We start from the raw sequence: 21,249 nt of genomic DNA, 5'->3' as shown, positions 1-21,249 counted from the left end.
TACACGTGACATATGTTGTCATGGCGATGTCGTATTGTTTACCTGACCCACGTTTTACCGGCTTTCTCTCGACTTCTGTGACTAAAATGACATCTGGTTTGTTACCGACGGCCGTCTGCCCGACTGCACGTGAATGCAGCATCAGTGTAACGCTCCATTCCTCCTCACTGCGTTACCACGGTGACTTTTCACAGACGCCACCTCGACCTGAGCCGACAGCTCTGGTGTCTCCGCTGAGTTTCTGTGGTTTCCTACCGTCACGCTGCCACTGAATGTAAAAACATGGAGACACCACATGGCAGCCAGCACCGAGCTTACCCGCTCCATGTAGATATGAATGATATGAACTTAAACAACATAAATAGATAACAGGAGAAGTTACACAATGTCCCTTTAAATTCTCAATGTAGGCAGAAGAAAAATCAGTTCCATTGATTTTCTACTGCACTATACAAAAAGTCAGTTTGAGGACTAGGAGAGACGTCTGTCTCACTCACCTAAAGCTGCCACTGCTGATATATTTAAGTCCTCCATCTCTGGTCATTTTGGAGCACGGCTGCAGGCTGTGAGGGTCTAAATCAAATCAAATAAAGTGATGAAAAGAAGAGAGGTTTAGAAAAGTGGCTCTGCCTTTCTCACATTATTGAACTGGTCCTGAAAGGTTTAGAAACAGTACAAGAACTTTAATACCATAAAAATATGTCAACAATGGGGTGCTGTTTAGCTCAGTGGATAGAGCAGGCGCCCCATATACAAAGGTTAGAGTTCTCACTGCTGCCGGCCCTGGATCGAGTCCAACCCTGGTGGTAATAAACAAATGTGTACTGCAGAGAGCAGCTTCCCCATTTTACAGGCAACTGTTTGTATTAAAGTTTGATCACAGTGAAGATACAGACAGAAATGTCATAAATGTCCCAGCCACCCTGCTCTCCGCTACTGATGTAGAGATTAGTTGATACATATTTATAACCAGTACAATGCCACATAATCAGTTGCAAAGCTGAACTGCAGTGACAGGCAAAATTTGTCATATGTTTGATTATTAAAGGTTGATTATGTAGAATATTTATTAAAAGCTATATTTTTACAAAAATAATACATCCATGGGGCGTTTTGAGGGTTACAGAATGAAAGTAGTGCTTTTCCATAAAAAAAAAAAAAATTGTCTGAAATAATGTTTTTAAAAAATTTGACGGGCTCGACAATGATTCTCTGTCACGTTCTGTTTACATTCGCCACCGAACTTTTTTTTTTTTTTTTTCAACTTGACGAGAGCAGTGACAGCGGAGGCTCTGAGCGCAGGTTTGGTTTTCAGCAGCGGTGTGGAAGGCAGAGAGCCTCCACTCTCCCTGTAACAAGCTAAAAGTCATTTATTATGCTGTTAATGACGGTAAAATTGAAACTATGATGATAATTTCCTGCATAGTTCTCCTCCTCTGCTGTCCTCTGATCAGAACGGAGTCCCTAGCAACGGCCCGTTTTACATAGCAACGGTCTGGCGTTCTGTTGTTCTGGTAAAACTACAAAGTCAACCTTTAATACTTCTAATTTTGGGATTAAACGACACACCTGATTTTATGCATCATAAAATGTTGTTAATAGTAATGTTGACTGGGAAAAACAGCATACTATAGCTCAATGTACAGAGAGATGAATCATGTCAGACCAAAGCTTACTTTAGCATATTTAGATGTCTGCTCATTCTAAATTACAAACCCATAAACATATATTTCTAGGAAGGAAGTAGTCAACAGCTTCCTAAAGGTAAAGCCGATTAAATTTTCCTCAGAATTCTAATAATCCAATCAGTGGTCCTTGACCACAGTAAACATCGGTTGGAGAATAAAGCAGCTCAGCCTCCTGCGTGACGATGAGACAGATCCATACACGACACCAGCGTGTCTTCTTTTTCTTTAGGGTCAGAGCTGTCAGCAGGAGGTCACATCTCACTGCGACACATCGGACCAGGAGGGTGCAGAGTTTGATATAATTGATCTGACAATACAAGATGTTGGCCATTTTGTTTATGCTAATGTCGTGCAAGGCAGGTAAAGTCGATAGGAGGTCGGGCGCATCAGCCAAATGTGTCAATAGATCTTATGAAGTGAGCTTCTCTGGCAAGAAAGAGAAAGGATGATGCATGGGAAACAAAACACTTTATGCACAATCCCCTCTTACAGTGGGAGTGATTCATGGTTTCAGGCTCTACTACTGGATGTGTGAGACCTACTGTAAGCGGTGTTAAGCTGCAGCTACATAATCAGGTCAGAAGATGAGCCCTCCAGCCGTGTGAACAACCCCGACTCCTTCAGCTTGTGTTTGAGTGGAAAATACAACATACTGACTGTGAGCACACATGGTGCAACATAACAACATGTAATATGTGTTTACCGTTACAGAAGATGGAAAACATAATGTTGCATGTCTGAAAGACTAATAAAGTGTTTGTCCTATTCAAAGCACAATCATAATTTGAATTTCTACTACTGTATCAGACAAGGACATGTTTTACCTTAAGGGCCCCGAAAACTGGAAATATTGTCTCATCCAGGCTCTTATCATAAGTGATGGGGTGAAGACAACATTGGAATTAAGCTTAAAGCAGAAGTAAGCGATATTTTTGTGTTAATATAAGTCTTAAATAGTTACAGTATATCTTCCGACAGCAATCACTTACATAGAGTGTTTGGACCGAAACACGGGTCTGTCAGTCACTCTGCTCTGCTCTGAGCCGAGGAGAAAACTTTTCTCGTATCCTACAAGTTTTATCCAATGAGGAGAGAGAACGGCATGAAGGGCTGTGTGTGCAGCCAGAGCCAGTCTGGTGCAGCCAAGGGATGCGCGTGAATGTGGTGACGTAGGGACGAGGACCAATAGATCCATGACGAGGGCGGGGGCTGCTAACTCCATCGGCTGACAAGAAGTTATGGTGCGTTCAGGGCAACCCGTAACTCGTGTTTTTCCGACCTGTGAAGTCATACCAGTTCGATCGTACCAGTACGAGTTCACGGGTCGGAAGTTACGAGTGGCCGTTATAGTGACTTTCACAGGTAAAACAGGTCGGAAAAACACGAGTGGGTTGCCTGGAACGCTACAAAGTCGTAAGTTGTGACTTGAAGCTGTAATTTACGGTTTCAAAAGCCTGCCTGGAACGCAGCATTAGCCAAAACGATCGGATCGCTTACTTCTGCTTTAAGTTTTTTTTTTTTCAGACATTTGTGTGCCCCAGTTTGCAAATTGCTGGCTTTAAAGGGATAGTTCAACATTTTGGCAAATTGGTCAAATTGGAGTACCTGCGTTACCTTTAATTGTTGGTGCAAGCTATTTTTAGAACGGCGGAGCAGAGCTACACTATGGAAGCTAATGGAACTTCTTGGTTTCCCTCATCAAACTCATCAAATACCCAATCCAACAACTCCAAAACGCTCTGGTGGACAAGTTGTAACTTGCACATATCTCACGCTACGAGATAATAACGGAACATACTAGACAGAGTTGTTTTTGAGATAAATTCATGCAAAACTGCTGATGCGCGCTGCCGTCCGGGGTAGTTTTTCGGCAAGCAGTCTCTGCATGTTTATTCTACTTGAATATAATAATGTGATATATTTAATGTGATTATTTTTAATAAGATATGTGGTACACTAAAATACATTTTAAGTCCAGTGCTACTTTTATCACATTTTCCACTAGTATGTTATACCCGAACAATGTACCTTTAAGAAGCTGTATTTAAACCTTATATATTATACACTTAACCACGATTACCAGTGTATTGCAAAACAATGTTCTTAATAAAGACGCTTAAAAGCAACTTGAGCAGTAGTTTGTACTTACAATAAATAACTGATATTTATCACGTATAGTTAAATAAAATGTGCTTTAACATGGTTGAATATACTGAATGTACACTCACATATTGCTCAGTCAAACATTTAACACATTTTTAATTAAAACTGCACTCCCTCTTAGTCGTGTAGAGAAAAAGTTTTCGAGAAATTATGGATGTGTCTCTAAACAATAAAACTTTTCCAGCTCATATTTGTGTTGATGAATAGCATGTCTTGGTGTAATTGGTGAGCATGGCTATGAAGCAAAATACTTCATCAAAACCAGCCAACAGTTTTGTTTATTCATCTACTTCCTTTATTTCATGCAGTCGAGCAAACAGCCAACTTTTTGGCTGGTCTTGTACGAGCAAAAAAAGTGTAACAGTTTCTCATTCTGGAGCCGAGACATTAAGAAACATAATTTGTAATGTAAATCATATTCCTCCCGGGGGCGTTTCACGTTCAAGCCTGGCAGCAGCGAAAAACGAGCGTGCAGAGCCATGCAGCGAATCTGCCCTCCACTATCAGCCATGGATTTGCCTAAGATACAGCTCTGAATATTTAATAGGGCTTCTTTTGAACGCCTATTTTTATCAGCTTGGCTCAATAATTCAAACCACTTCTCCTGTTCTCATCTGCAGCTCCATGTGTGTGTGGGTGTGGGTGTGTCATGTGCATGCGTTTATGCAACAGGGTGTATTTTTATGAGCACAGTGGGACAGAGGGAGAGTGACTTATAATCACAGCTGACAGGAAACAGTTTGTTTTGGTGTGTGTCTCCACTCTGCTCTCTCAAAGACGCCCAGCTGAGGAAATAATTTCAAGTTTTGCATGGTTCAGTTTGTCCTCCAATCAAACTCCGAGGGGAGAAACTTTTTATTTCCTCCACTGGAGCTGTGATCTTCACAACAACAACCGAGATGTGAAGAAGACTGTCGACTTTTTTTTCACAGCATGGAAGTCCAGCTCCAATTTCCCTCTTGAGTCTTAAATCTCTTCATGAAAAGGTCTGTTTTTGAATAATAAAAACCCTAATCAAGCTCAGAGGCAGCCATTCCCAGAACTTGACCTATAATCAAACAGACGAGCGAGCAATCAACGACCTTGCAATTATTTATTTATCTATGTGGGAAAAAAATCCTAACCTCTTCAATCAGGACATACAAGCCAGGAAGTAGAGTCAGACTATTCCCACTTGAGATTTTTTTAACCACAGAGAAGATTTAACATGATTTAATTAGCCATGTTTATGACGACCCAGAGTCCAGTGAGGAGAAACAATGTAGGGATGTTAGACGTCCTAACTAGGCCTGTGGGCTTTGTCACTGGCAGAGTAGTAACTTAATACCTCTCTCTATTGCTCCTCTGATTATTAAAGCTAAATTGGAAGTAGGTATAGACTTGACATGAATCAGGTTTTATGTACTATACTGTATGTGCATGACAATGGAGCTTTAAAACTGATAATGTGTAGTAAAACATATAAATCTATATAAGTACTACTAATTACATGATGTTTTATATCAATAATACTTACTGTAAAGTGGATTGTAAAGAAAAAATTATGATACTCTTAAATTATTGCTCATTTGATTTGACTCCTTTATTCATCTTTTATTAATCTTTTTTTTCATCTATGGTCTTGACAAATTTAAAAAAAAAGGGTTTTATTTTCCTCATGCAGCCGTTTATTAAAGCAGAAGTAAGCGATATTTTTGTGGTAATATAAGTCTTAAATAGTTATATCTTCTGACAGCAATCACTTACATAGAGTGTTTGGACCGAAACACGGGTCTGTCAGTCACTCTGCTCTGCTCTGAGCCGAGGAGAAAACTTTTCTCGTATCCTACAAGTTTTATCCAATGAGGAGAGAGAACGGCATCAAGGGCTGTGTGTGCAGCCAAGGGACGCCGTGAATGTGGTGACGTAGGAACGAGGACCAATAGATCCATGACCAGGGCGGGGGCTGCTAACTCCATCGGCTGACAAGAAGTTATGGTGCGTTCAAGGCAACCCATAACTCGTGAATTTCCGACCTGTGAAGTCGTACCAGTTCGATCTGGTACGAGTTCACGGGTTGGAAGTTACGAGTGGCCGTTATAGTGACTTTCACAGACAACAGGTCGGAAAAACATGAGTGGGTTGCCTGGAACGCTACAAAGTCGTAAGTTGTGACTTGAAGCTGTAATTTACGGTTTCAAAAGCCTGCCTGGAACGCAGCATTAGCCAAAACGACCGGATCGCTTACATTACTGCTTTAAAGCAGAAGTAAGTGATATATTTGTGTTAATATAAGTCTGAAATAGTTACATCTTCCGACAGCAATCACTTACATAGAGTGTTTGGTCTGAAACACGGGTCTGTCAGTCCCTCTGCTCTGCTCTGAGCCGAAGAGAAAACATTTATCGTATCCTACAGTTTTTATCCAATGAGGAGAGAGAACGGCATGCAGGGCTGTGTGTGCAGCCAAGGGACGCCGTGAATGTGGCGACGTAGCGACGAGGACTGTTATGGTGCGTTCAAGGAAACTCGTATTTTTCCGACCGTGAAGTGGTACCAGTTCGATCTGGTACGAGTTCACCGGTCCGAAGTTACGAGTGGCCGTTATAGTGACTTTCACCGGTAAAACAGGTCGGAAAAACACGAGTGGGTTGCCTGAAACACTACAAAGTCGTAAGTTGTGACTTGAAGCTGTAATTTACGATTTCAAAAGCCTGCCTGGAACGCAGCATTAGCGAAAACGACCGGACCACTTACTTCTGCTTTAATGTATGATTTCATTTCTCTTGATGTTTTCTTTGAACTGAAAAAATATCTATAGCCTATAAAGCTGTTTCAGCTAGCCACCAAGATGGAGCTGAGGTTTCTCCGATTTTTCCCTGTTAAAAGGGTTTCCATAGAGTTTTTCCTCAGTCGATGTGAGGGTCTAAGGACAGAGGATGTTGTTACGATGCCATGTAAAGCCCTTTGAGACAAACTGTTTGTAAAAACGGGCTATACAAATAAAATTGCCTTGCCTTGCCTTGCCTTGCCTAACTTTGCTCATAAAATTTAAACTTTACTCACCAGTAAATGTAACGTTGATCTATACTGCTGTCACCTCGGTGAGTAGTGTAACAGCAGCTAGCCCCCTAAGCTAATGCTAACAAAATTAGTTAGTTTCATTTTATTGCCCCTTTTGGGAAATTCATTTTCACTGATATAGACATAACATACAGATTGATAATAAAGCTGACTATTAATTCAGTGCTGCTGAGACGGCTGAAGGTATGAGGCTGTTTTTAATCCATGCTCCATCTATTGTCTTAGTGATCATCCAGAGGGCAGTAATGTGTGGTGTAGGTGTGTATGGTCTTGTGTTATTTTGTTTGTGATGTATGTGATGGCTTCTGCATTTAAGTGAGATTGGGAATGTGGAGACCTATGACCTTTGAGGCAATATTGGTTGTTTTTGTGAGGATGTTTCCGCTCTTGATTGTGGATATTGCAAAAGCACGTGGACCAGTACATGAGTATTGGTTGTACAGTTGTACAATCTTTGATTACTTTTATTTGAATGTCCTGTGTGTGTGTTGATTAAACCTGAATTGTCTATTGTCAGTCCAAAGTATTTGAAATGATCCACAGTTGAACTATGATGGTGTTGTCGATGTTGATGTGTGTGTGTTAGGAAGCTACCATTACTTGCAAGTGAAAGTTCACAGACACCGTGTTTCTGTCCTCACAACACTGACATCAAGTAAACCGAAGGATAAATTTAAGAATAAAATAAAGATCTATTTTCCCCCAACCCATTAAAGGTTAAAAGAAAAGTACAACACCTCTATAAACCTTTCCCTACTTAATCAGCTTCAAGGATCCACAGGGAGCATGTGTGCTCCTAAAAATAGCCCATACTTTGTAGTTGTTCCGCTGCTTTTTAAAACGTTCTTCTGTGTTTCTATGCATGTGTGCATGCATTATTTTTAATCGTACATGCAGTATATCGGTATATGTGCAATTATGTATTTCACACATGAATTTGCATGTATATGGGCTCCTGTAATTGCATTAAACTGTAAATGTGTCAAGTGCGTGTCGATGTGTTAGTTGTGTGTTTGTTTGTGTGTGCATGCAGGCTATCATCACACAGACTTGTGCAGAGACAGATGGCTCAGGTGCCCTCCACACCCATGTTTGAGCACCGCTCATGCCGGCCTATTGCGTTGTAACGCTGCGTGTGTGTTCTGTTGTGGGTGTGTTCCTCCCTGCGTGTGTGTGCCGCGGCAGTGTGTTATTCTCCGCAGTGACCGGGAATGGTGCTGCGGGCCCTGATGGTATCAGAGGGAGGAGCGCCAAGCAGAGAGGGAGCCTGGGCTCACGTGGGAACACCCCAGACAAACACACAGGAGAGGAGAAGGCACTCTGTGTTTTAAGGCTTTTTTTTTAATGCTGCTGAATTGAAATGATTCACTGTGTCTGACTCACTGCTTCCTTTACTGCCTAATCAAAGATGCTTTAATCTTCCCAAAGGAGCATTGTATTTTATTATGTGGGTGCATATGAAAAGTACATTCGCTTCGAATTAATTACTGAGTACAATTGTCATATACTGAATTTATTATTGAGAGGTAGCTAAAGAGATTTAATCAGTGGCACACTGCCATATATTACATCAGAGAGGCAATTTAATGGCATTGATGAGTTAGAGGTCCAGTGTGTATGAATGTCAATACCAGACATCAGAAATATCTTTTTTCTTTTCTATTGTATTAAGTTTTTTTGTTTTAAAGGGATAGTTCAACATTTTGGCAAATTGGCCCATTGCCATAATCCCTATAGTCTTGGAGTAGGTTTGTTACCTTTAATTGTTGGTGCAAGCTATTTTTAGAACGGTGGAGCAGAGCCGTGAGCTGCTCAGAGCCACGCTATGGAGGCTATATGGGATTTCTGACCTGTACATTCACCACACTATGAGATAATAACGGAACATTACGAGAAAGAGTTGTTTTCGAGGTAAATTCATGCAAAACTGCTGATGCGCGTTCCCGTCTGGGGTAGTTTTTCGGGAGGCAGTGCATTTTGAGTAATATTTCAAGACCCACAGAATATTTTGTACTATGACTGAAAACACCAACTACTGTAGCTCAAAGGAAAGAGGAGACGCTCTATTTAATTAGGGAAAAAAACATTTGTTTGTACCTTGTTCCATTCTTGATTGATCTTAAGTTGAATAGAGCCTGGTTGCACGAAAAAGACCACTTTTTTTAATCCGTTTTAATTTTGGCTTCAAAAACATGTAAGACATCTGACAATTTCATTTCACATGTTTTTTCATTATAAAACAAAACAAAACAAAAAACTAAAATACAACAAGTAGTTTCTGCCCCCTCACCCTCTCCTACCCACCCCGTGTGACGTATATATACGTCAATGGCACTCAGTGAGTTAAGAGTGCTACTGATGCAGATGCTACTTCTACTTCATTTTTGTGGACACACAGTGATGGTGTCAGAGCAAACAGCTTTGCAGTCTCATAACCACAGTGGTTTCATTGTTCATGATTCATTTTATTGGCTCACTGTGTATTCACACTGTGTATTAAGCTCGGCTGTAATGTCCTGTCTTACCGCGTGTGGATGTTTGGTTACCTCCACCAAGGAGGAGGTTGTGTTTTCACTCATTTCTGTGTGTTTGTCAGCAGGATTATACAAAAACAAATACTGGATTTGTACTTAATTTTGTGGATGGATGTGGATGCTGCAAAGGGGCAAGGGAGGGAAGACTGGTGTACGTTGTTTAACATGGTTTGGTTTAGGTTCGTCTTTTGTATGACAAGGAAACACTGACGTCTTTGATGTAATAAAATAGGTTCAGTAAACTAAACCCAATCAATTTCTTCTTCTTTTTTTATTAGAAAGAAATATCTTGTGCAAAGAAACCAAACAGTTAGATGAAATAGCAGATGAAGTGGCCAGACACCATAGACAGTAATGTCACAGTAACTTTATAAGAATAGCTTGACATTTCTGGGACAGTTTGAGAAGAAGGTCGATATCACTCTTATCTGCCCACTAAATGTGAAACTGGAGCCAGCAGATTCTAATAAAGTCTTATTCAAGTTGGAGAAAACAGCAGACCTGGCTGCCTCTGCACAAACACCACAGCACAGCAGCATGACTGACAAGTGCAACGATACTTGTGGATGATTGTTACTGACTGGGAACTGTTCTTTGTCTTTCAGGTTAACTCTGTTTAGTCAGAGCAGTGGTTGATTGACCTAAGTATATTTCTTTTTTCTTTTTCTTTTTTTATTAACCTTTATTTAAAATCTCAATGAGACCCAGGGTCCCATTTACAAGAGAGACCTGTTCCGGGTAGGCAGCAGCAAAACACAAAGTTACAGACTAGCTGAACATACAAGAGACACAACACAGAACACAAACATTAACTACAAAGTGCAAAGAAGAAAGACTGGTTAATATGTGTGTATATACTGTATGAGTAGACCCCCACACAGTCTCACCAGCCTTCCTAAAGGAACAAAGTTGGACAGCTCCAGCCTCTGCTGGAGCATTTTTCTTTTAACCTTTGTGATACTGATGTATTTGGAAGTGTTTGTTGTCACTAGTGCGACTTGTCTGGTCATCGGATCCCTGTGCAACTCCTTTTTTCGCTGTTTTTGTTGCCTTTTTTCTCTAGGGAGCTCCCCCTACAGTTTCAGAGAGCATAATTTCACCATTGAGAAAACATATCGCTAACCCTGCTAATCTTGCATAGTTCCTCTTTAAATAATAATAAATCACCTCTGTTTTCCAGGGAAGTTTCTGTTAAAGCTGGAGCCCCTTGTACGTACTCTATAAAACTAACAAACACACATGCTCACAGTGCACTGTAGCACATAGGATACAAGTTACATAACAACAGACGGGGGCTGGCACAGCAACGCAGACAGAGCATCATATCAAAGGGGGCTGACAGTGAGTCAGTATCAAACTGGACAGACATATGCTGCATATAATCCCTCTATGGCAGAGGATGCACCGACTGACCGACCTGATGGGCACATTCATTTCAGAGGCTGTGACTGCTGCATCATCAGTGCGATTCTGATCAGCACTTTTGTGTTGATGCGTCCCCCCACTCCCCACCCTATACACCCACACAGGTGTTTTATTTTTTGTCATTTACTTAATTAGAGTTCTCCTCAGGACTGTGTGGGCAAATTGCACCAGACTGACAAGACTGACATCTCCCTGACTCTCGTCTTAGTTTTGTTGAACTTGACAGAGTCCAGCTTCAAACTGAGGTCTAATTAGCCAGAATAAGTGAAAACACCTGTGTGGGCGCTGACGAGCCTGATTGTTTCATGTGGTGAGGCAGGAAAAGCACAGCTGGAACTAATAATCTTATAATTGCTGCATTCATAATGTGGTGCCCCAAAGTCAATAATCATAACAATGAATTTTGTCAAACATAAAAATGAAACTATAATTTATGAAATGATTTAAGACTTTATGAAAATGTGAAATAATTTGTTAAATTACATAAAAAAATGATATGTTCAAGTTTTATTTGATCAGAATATATAATTCCCACATTATTATTTCATGATATCACATTTCACATGGCAGTTTTCATGAACTTTCAGCCGACTCTCCAATTTTAGCCCCCTGCCTCTTTTAAATTAGCGAGCTCAACAGCTGCTGAGACACAACAATGTCACACAAACTCTAAATCAACCAACTAGAGGCTGCTGGTGTTGTTAAATAAATAAATAAAAAATCTTATAAACTGAATTATAAATATGATTATGATATAGTGAATACTGCCAAATTAAAATTATTGTTATCATCATCATCATCATCATCATCATATGTTATACTGATTTATTTAATATTGGACTACTCAGGCTTCCACAAGTGAGAAGTGTGAACATGAACGTTACACCAGAGTTTGAGAGAAATCTAAATGTGAATGTCAGCCAATAAGAAATGTCTATGCCCTCATGAAGGCATACAGTAGGAAGATCCTAAATATTTAACTATTGTAGCTTCACCATCCAGACTTATTCCACTCTTAGACAGTAAACAGTAAAACTAGTTGTACAGAGAACCTATATCCATAGTAAATTGATTTTGTAACAGAATACAGAATTATGTTGGGGTGTTTTACAAGTCTGTCGGTTCATGTGCCGAATAGAACTGTGCAGAAGAGAGGACGTATCAACAACGGCCTGCTGGAAGACACTGTAGCCACAAGCAGATCCCCTGCTGGGGAGCTTGGACTCACACACTACATGCATATTACATGAAGAAAACAGGAGTTACTTATCTTATTGGCCAGATTGTTATGTTTCTGCATATAGGCATTATGGTTCTGCTATGCTTGTCTGCTCTAGTTTGTCTTGTCTGTCTTGTCTTCTCAGTGCCTCACAAACTTTCACTAGTGTGCCTACAGTACATCTGCCTCCCTCTCATCACTTCTGCTGCCAGCATCACTCAAGTGTGACAGGGAGTTTCTGGAACAAACAATGCACACTCTACTTTCTGGTTTAAACCTCTCTTATCTTTGATAAACGTAGTTATCAAGTGAATTTCCAGTCACACCACTTGATGAGTCAGAATGTATAAATATTTTTAAATGTTTCATCTTTTATATATATATAAGCCTCTCAATGTAGAGACTGCAGCGTTCTACATGTTTCTATTTCATCATTATCATCAAAATTAAACATGCTCTAAGGCTGCATCATTTGACCTCCATATTGTTATGGATTTGGATGCAGTCTGAGATCACTTTGAGATTATCAACCAGCCCATTACTTGGAAAAGGTTCTGAAATAGCCTACTGAAATATCACTTCTTTGTGTGTGTGTGTCTTTCAGCTCTCTGTTTTGGTTTGTTTACAACAGTGTCTGGCTGCTATTTTTAGCAAAACTGCTACTCAGGATTTCCGAACCTACCCAGCAAAGTAGGTTATCAAATAGCAGACGGAGAAAGTTAGTGCCTGGCCAGTGAACATGTGCTGCTGTTTAGTGGAGCATTCTAGCTGCTAAAGAGCAAGATTTCCCTGAGGAGCTGGTGGAGACCAGACCACGGCCAAAAGTAGAGCGAATAGTGGACTTTAATCTGCTGGGGAGCCACAAACATGTGTTCAAATAACAGCAAATGTTTCTCTTTGTGTCGGGTATGTAGGTAAGCACCTATATTATTTCAGTTGCGACATTCATGATATACATAACATTTAAATGTTCATGAACACATAGAGGGGAGCATGTTGAAATAATGACACAAATCTAAATGCTAATGCAGGTGCAGGCTGGGAGGGTGGAGAGAGCAGCAAGAAACCAACCAAGCTCCACACATACAGTCACATACATTGCATATACAGCACACTGCTGCAGTGCCTCCCACATTCCCACTATCGCTCTTAATGGTGTAACAGTATAGAGGGATATTGTTTACACTTATATTTGCATGTGTGGGCATTTCTGCGAGCAATGAGCCTACAGAAGTACACACACACGTGTGTTTCACTCGCTGCATAGGATGGATGGACCTGTAATGGCTCGCTGAATGATTTCTCCTCCATCTCCATCCTCCCTCTTCTGCCATCCATCCATTCATCATTCAGCACTCTTTTCATCCCCCTCTCAGCAAAAGCTGCATTTATGTAAGAGATACTGTGGAGCCCAAACACTAAAAGCCAAATGGAGTGAAGTGGATCTACATTATGGCATCGGTTGTGAGAGGATTTCAAATGGCAACACTGCTCACTTGTAATTAATGACGCTAAGAATGAGGATTTATGCTCTGTGGGAAATAACGTCCAGCCTCGCATTTTGATCATCACCTATTAAACCAGCTTGTTTCTTGATATACACTTTTTTCTGTGACATCAAAAATGTGCAACAAAATTACTTAACTACTTAAGAAAGGTTACAGTTAGAGTTACAGCAGGTTTAGGCACGTACAGTAAGGGCAATATTTTCCTGTTGAAAAAATGACTGTGCTGTTCACTCACTCTGCTGTCAGTATATGGCACGTTTAAATCTTGTGGCTCACTGAGCTGAAACTCAAAAGTGGAAATGAGCTAGCAACATGAAATCAAGTGGATGGAAATGTCACATTGGTCCAGACTGACGTGTTGTGACAAGTAACCACCTCATGGATTGCCTGTCTCTGACAATGAATCCTACTGACTTTGGTTCATAAACAAATACCTGCAAAACTAAAGAGAGCAGTCAGTCTAAACTGTACTCTGTTGGTGCCAGTTAGAAAACTTTTACAAGCTAATATACTGAACTAAATGAGTGAACATGGTGTCAACATATCTGTATAGCATTATAAGCATACAGCTCAGATTAAGCCTCACACTTAAGGCTGTAGACACTAAGCCTTGTTATTAAATTACAAATGTATGGACTGGGGTGTCGTGTGGTGCAGTAGGTTGAGCAGGCGCCCCATGTGTAGAGACTAGTCCTCATTGCAGGCGGTCCTGATTAGAATCCCGAATGAGCAGCCCTTTCCTTCATGTCATTCCCCCTCTCTCTGTCTCCCCATTTCCTCTCTCTCTCAACCGAACTGTCTAATAAAGGCATGAAAAGCCAAAAAAATACTTTAAAAAAAATGTATGGACGAGATTTCTTCAGGTGTTCACCTGGCCCACCTCTGTCGCAAAATTCATTGCACATTTGTATGGCAGCAAACCAACACTGACTTTTTTTTTTTACATTTACTTAAATTCCAGCCCACTTCTACAGGTAATGATACAATCATTAAAACAAAAAGGCCCTAAACCCCCAAATTGTCATGAGAAAGTTATATATTGTCGAGATTGCTGAGTGATGGGAACCGTGCACTGTGATGTAATGATAAAGGTGAGCACAGCTGGTGATACTGTAATGTGAAGATCCTCTGTGGACCAGATTACGTTGTACAGTATAACACACCAACTATGATACATAGGTTGTTCAAAGTTCAAATCACGTGTGACTCACGTTAATTTAAACATCTACATTTACGTGACAACTGATCATGTTCATACTCCTCTGGTTCTGTGCTTGACTCAACTCAGAGGAAATCTCCAGAACAAGGAGGTGAGTTGTCCTTGAGGTGAAACTATTTTGTCAACTGATGATGAACTGCTTCATTTCCCCTCGCAGACTAAAGTTCGTCCTGCCTGACACCCTGTCTGCTCCCAGCCCTGACAGTCACACCTTCTCCTCAGATGAATCAGAGATTGTAGTTGCACAGATGAGCCATATATTATCAACACTATTTATATTCCTAACATCACGTCTATGAACCACAAACTCTGCCCACAGGACCATAGTATCATGAAGTATATATACCTTCATGCTCACCTTTGACACTAATGAAGGCTTCGCATAGATCCTGTATAAAAATAGAATGAATCATCATCATCATCATCATCATCATCATCATCATCATCATTTAACTGAATCCAGCTGTGATGAACATGTGCATTGATGATTGGGAAGAGCCAACAGCAGGCTGAAGCAGTAATTAAGGAATAATTACATGTGATAAGTGTCATTGAGTTAGAATATTTTCCACAGCATTTCCCAAAGGGTTTACTCAATTAAAATATGATTTGGCCTTATCGATTGGAGCCATTTGACAGGGTTTACTTTGGCACCATATGCACGGAGAGTCTCGATATCCCCAGGGTCAAAGATTAATAGAAGCTAATTTAAAAGCTACCGTCTAATGATTCTTCATCTTTTTTTTTTCTTTTTTTTTTCTCCATATCACCAGATCACCTGAAAGTCTTTCTCAGCCACAGTGATCTGAAGCAGTGAACCATTTAATCAACACATTACATATGTTGGTGGTTAAGCATATGGCTGAGTCAGACACATGGCTTTAATTATGATGTAATGTAATATGTAAGAATGAATTGTGTGAGATGATATGCAGATGATACTATAATGTTTCTCTACACCCACAATCTTTTCCTGCTCATGTTCGTGATACTTATCCAATATTTAAAGGGTCAGTAGATAAAGGAAAAAAAAAGGGTTCCCATAGGGTTGGAATAAAAATTTTAGGTAACACTTTATTTGATGCCTATCTCTATAATGCATTATAACCTTATAATGAGTTATAATGCAGTTATAGCACTATATAACTATAGTTATAAACACTCATAAATGATAATGCTTTATAACAATAATCATAACACACTATAAAGCTTTTTATCATGACTTATAAGGTCAGATATTATAATACGTTATAATTGTTAGTAACTCGCTGAAAGAGCCCACATTGATAATGCATTATATATAAAATATAGTTATAATGTGTTATACTGTAATTGACTTATAAACGTGTATAACTATCATTATAAACACTCATAAATTATCATAATGCTTTAAAACAATAAGCATAACACATTATAGAGCATGTTATAAAGGCTTTTGATAATTTATGACTGTTTATAACGTTTATAAGACAATTATAACACATTATCCCTATTGGTAACACTTTATTTTAAGGGGTCCTTGTTCCTGTGTATCTACCTAATTAATTACAGTGTAATTAACTATGTAACCGAATGTAATAACATGTACTTACGTTGTAAATACATAGTGTATTTTGGTGTACTTACAGGTCCTTGTTACACTTGTAATAAGAAATGCCAAAGTGGCCTCTCTCTTTGCACAAGCATTTCTTATTACAAGTGTAACAAGGACCTGTAAGTACACCAAAGTACACTATGTATTTACAATTTAAGTACATGTTATTACATACGGTTACATAGGTAATTACACTGTAATTAATTAGGTAGATACACAGGAACAAGGACCCCTTAAAATAAAGTGTTACCTAACTATTTATAATGCATTATCGATGTGGGCATTGTCAGCAAGTTACTCACAATTATAACGTATTATAATATCTGACCTTTTAAGTCATGATAAATGTTTTATAGTGTGTTATGATTATTGTTATAAAGCATTATGATCATTTATGAGTGTTTATAACTATAGTTATACAGTGCTATAACTGCATTATAACTCATTATAAGTATGGTTATAATGCATTATAGAGATAGGCGTCAAATAATGTGTTACCAAATTACCTTTTCTCATGAAATGATTGTAACAATGTGATTTGGTCTTGATATCACTGTGAAAATTAAACCACAATTAACCTTTATAATAGGAATAAAAAGAGAAAATTATTATATTATTGTTTTGTATTTTGCCTTTACTATAGACAATGACAGTGTGAGGTGTTTTAGGATTAGGAGGCGATACATGGGCTGATTTTAGACCCCGACTGCACTAAGGACAAAGCCTTAATGGTACATGTGGTGACTTTTACAATGACTGATTTTTAATAAAAACCAGGTAAAAAAAATAGTGGATAATGTCCTTGTACCATTTGAACATTTTGTTTCAGTGTTGTTGCTGAAGACCTCTCCATCTTACGCTGCATGTGGGTTGTTTTTTGAACTGTATGTCGTGTAATCCAAAAGCTGGAAGCAGCAGGTGATTAAGTACGTTTGTAGAGTTCCTGCTCTCGGTCAGGAAGGTTTTCCTGCTCAGTTCACACACAGCACTGCTGTAACATCAGACCTACCCTTTAACAATGTACTGGTAACAATGTACTGCTGTTATTTCATCACTCTGGCCTGAATGTTAGTTAACTTACTTAGCAAATCCTTTATCACATGAATTCTGCTGCACAGCGTGTGGTGGTAAAGTGAACACTGCATGGTGTAATGACACTGCATATTGGCTCAGGATTAGGACATGGCCTTAGATATTGGGATAAAATATGATGAGGCAAAGAAAACAACTAGTCTCCAGCATGAGGGACACAGCTTATTTTACCATCCCTAAAATGTGGGTGGTTTAGTTCTCCTGGACTTAGAGAACTCATTAAAACTAGAATGACAGCCGCTCTGAGAGAGGAATATGGTCTCAAATTAAATGTCTCATCTGTTCTCTCTCTGTTGTAAAGTGTGTTTGAAAAGTGTCGGCTCTCCCAGACAGAGCTCTGGAGAGAGGACAGAGGCATCAGGCAGTTTTTTGTGGAGTATCATTTCTACAATCTGACTATAATGTGTCACTAACAGGCCGTCCTCACGGCCTTTGACTGGAGTGAGACAAATAATTTAATTCTTTCTGACTGGTTTCACAGCTCTCTCTGCTTGTGCCTTTTTATTGTATCCTCTTTAATTACACCTTCTCATTATCCTCTTCTCCTGACAAGAGAATCCGTTTCCCATATGATGCTCCATATACAAAGACTATAATCACATCTGCTGTTGTGGAAATGATCTCATGTTTCACCTTGTCTTGTTGCAAAATTTATCACCTGCTCTGTGAGACAGGAGAATGAGCCATTTTTATTTTTTGGACAACCATGGGGAGACTGAAGTGTAATTTGCAATCATCGCTTTTGTTTTACTCTCCCTTTACTGATAAATCAAAATTTCATTATGCAAATTAAATTAAGTGCAGCGTGTTATTGTCTTCAGCAGGCAGAATGCAGCACGGGCGAAGGCTCTGAATTAAACCACCTACCACCTACACACAGTTTCTTACAGAGGTTGGTGGACAGTGGTGTCATGAGGCTGAATGCAGGCTTTGAAAACACACTTTCACAAATCGAGCCCTTTAATTACATAAGTAAGTATGTGTAACCTTTGGTATGTGTTAGTGAATGATATATTTTCTTCTCTGATTGATCAAACCTTTTAAGTTAATTTGCCTACACAGGAAAAAGGGGCCTGAGTCGTCATAGGTCAGGAATTCACAGTCAATGTTGATTGTCTAGATCTACATTTAAAGCAATAACTCTCCCCTGACAGGACAGAAGGCTGAGTTTGCCTCATGTGATGGATATACACTCACCAAAGCACTTTATAAGGAACACATACATACATACAGTACTCATACTGGATAAAGCCTCACTTTACCGGTTGACTCTATTCTGAGCACAGCATGTCCACTTGATCACATCACATCTGTGCTGCTGTGATTCCTTGTGTTTATTCTTTAGACTGTGGTATATTGATGCGTTGATGTGTTGATGAGAAGAAGTGATCACTGCTGAGTCCTGACACGTCTTTTCTCGCATTCAAAAACGGGTTTATTACAAGGAAGAATAATGCCACAAAAATGCCGAATCCTAGAGCATCTCTGATGCCAATGTGAGATCTCTCCTCTTTTGGCTCAAAGCCCTAACCTTATACGTTTTCTAACTCCAAAAACTCCACCTTCTCTAAACAGAAGGATGTAGCTGACCAAGATGGTCATAAACTAAGACAATACCTAACCTGTATAATTTACCCTCTGGTATTTAACATCTTGACCAGGCAAGATGGGGGAAACCAAATAAAGGTGTCCCGGAAAAGTGACTTAACCTCTGACCTAAACGTTTAGCCTTTAGTCCAAACAAAGCATTAATTCACATTATAACAGGTGATTTTCCTTAGACAAGAAAAGAACACACCTGAAGAAGAAAGTAAGATCATTCAGAATATAAAAGTAAAGAATTTCAGGTGGATACACTACAAGACATCATGATCTCACTTGTTGGTGGTCCAGAATGCAGCTGTGAGGATATTGACACGCACTAAAAAATATGAAACTTTCACCGAGAGACTTTGCTAATTATCTTTAAAGCTTTAGGCATCTATGGCCTGGCCCCACCCTAAACCACAGACCCTATTCATTAGCACTCAGTTTCTAGATCTCTTAGATCTGAAAGCTCCTCCCTCCTGTGTGTCTGCCGGACTAAAGCTGAAAGATATCAGAGCCTTTGTAGCTGCTGCTCTAACTAGTTGTCATTAGAAATATCTGTTTTTAAATCTTGCCTAAAGGCACATTTTTATTTACTCGCCTTTTTGGTGCACTAACCCTAACCCTAATTATACATATTTGATTCTTGTGGCTTCTGGTTTTACTTTGTTGCTTATGTGTCAGTATATGCAGTACATGTTTAGTGTGTTTTTCTAGTTATTTTATGCATATGTTTGGATGACTTTTGCTTATTTTAATGCCTTTTCTACAGTGCTTTTTGATCCTTTCTGCAGATTTCCCAGCTGCAGATTCAAACTGGAGACCTCATTCCAAAGATGATCTGTCCTATTCTAATGCAGATCAGGTGACTGAGGAGTTTTACTTAGGCACTGAGCATTATCCTGCTGTCAGTAGCAGTATGAAGGGATGAGCATGGTCAGCAACAACGCTCAGATAGATTGTGGTATTCAAAGCACGATTGATTGGATATCTAACCCTACATCTCCTGTGTCAGCAGAAATCCAGATTCATTATACCAGGCTAAATGTTTGTCTTCAACTGCCCATTGTTGGTGACGGTGTCCACTGCAGCCTCAGGTGAACATTATCTGAAGCTGCTGACCTGTATTTGCAGGAGCACTGCTGCCATATGACTGGATGATTGCATAATTAGATGAATAAGCAGGTGTATTGATATTCCTAATAAAGTACTGCAGTGAGTGTATACAATGTTGTCATGGTGGGAATGTGCCTTCATTCAAGAAAAATATGATACTGTATAGCCGACCTTCTCCGTTTACACAATGGCACACAAAAGCCACACTGGTTAACCGTCCAAGACAACCTGCTCTGGTCCATTTGCAGCTCTATTTATTTCAGTGCAGCTGGCGAAGGGCCCGACTTCCAGGGCCACCAGGGTCTGCACACAGCCATGTGTAGCACAGGGAAACGCTGAAATAGAGAAAGACTGAGCTCAGATGTCTGTGCCAGAGGTCCAGGCATGCACACTAACAAATACAGGCATACAAAAAGAACAAAAAAGAGCAGCAAATTCAAAGACCCCAGGAGCAGAAAAGCAATGAGATAAACAAAACATTCACATCATCCAAGCTTCACTCGACCACAGAGGGAGATTTATGGTGTGTCGTGGTCAGGCATCAACAGACATGTTTGACCTCATATCAAAACGATCTGTCTAGAGATGAGTTCATTTTCACTTGTTTAATGTCATTATCAAAAAGAAGAACTTTAAATATTAAATCTTTTCTGACAGTGAAAGTTCCCCCTACATCGGTGTTCTGCAGAGCTCATGAATTTGGATTGGTTTCATAATTAATCAGCCAAGGTGCAGTAATTTGACAGATGTGATATCAGAGAGGACGTGGAGTGAAGAGAATTGTGTGACATTATATTAAAGCAGAAGTAAGCGATCCGGTCGTTTTGGCTAACTTCTTGTCAGTCGATGGAGTTAGCAGTCCCCGCCCTCGTCCCTACGTCACCACATTCACGCGCATCCCTTGGCTGCACACACAGAGAGGACCGCCCCTTTATGCCGTTCTCTCTCCTCATTGGATAAAGGTTGTAGGATACAAGGAATGTTTTCTCCTCAGCTTACAGCAGAGCAGAGTGACTGACAGACCCGTGTTTCAGACCAAAC

The sequence above is a fragment of the Trachurus japonicus genome, chromosome 24, assembly GCF_045865225.1.
Source record: "Trachurus japonicus isolate A0001 chromosome 24, Traja_1.0".
Classification (NCBI taxonomy): Eukaryota; Metazoa; Chordata; class Actinopteri; order Carangiformes; family Carangidae; genus Trachurus; species Trachurus japonicus.
Note: the sequence above shows the minus strand (reverse complement) of the source record.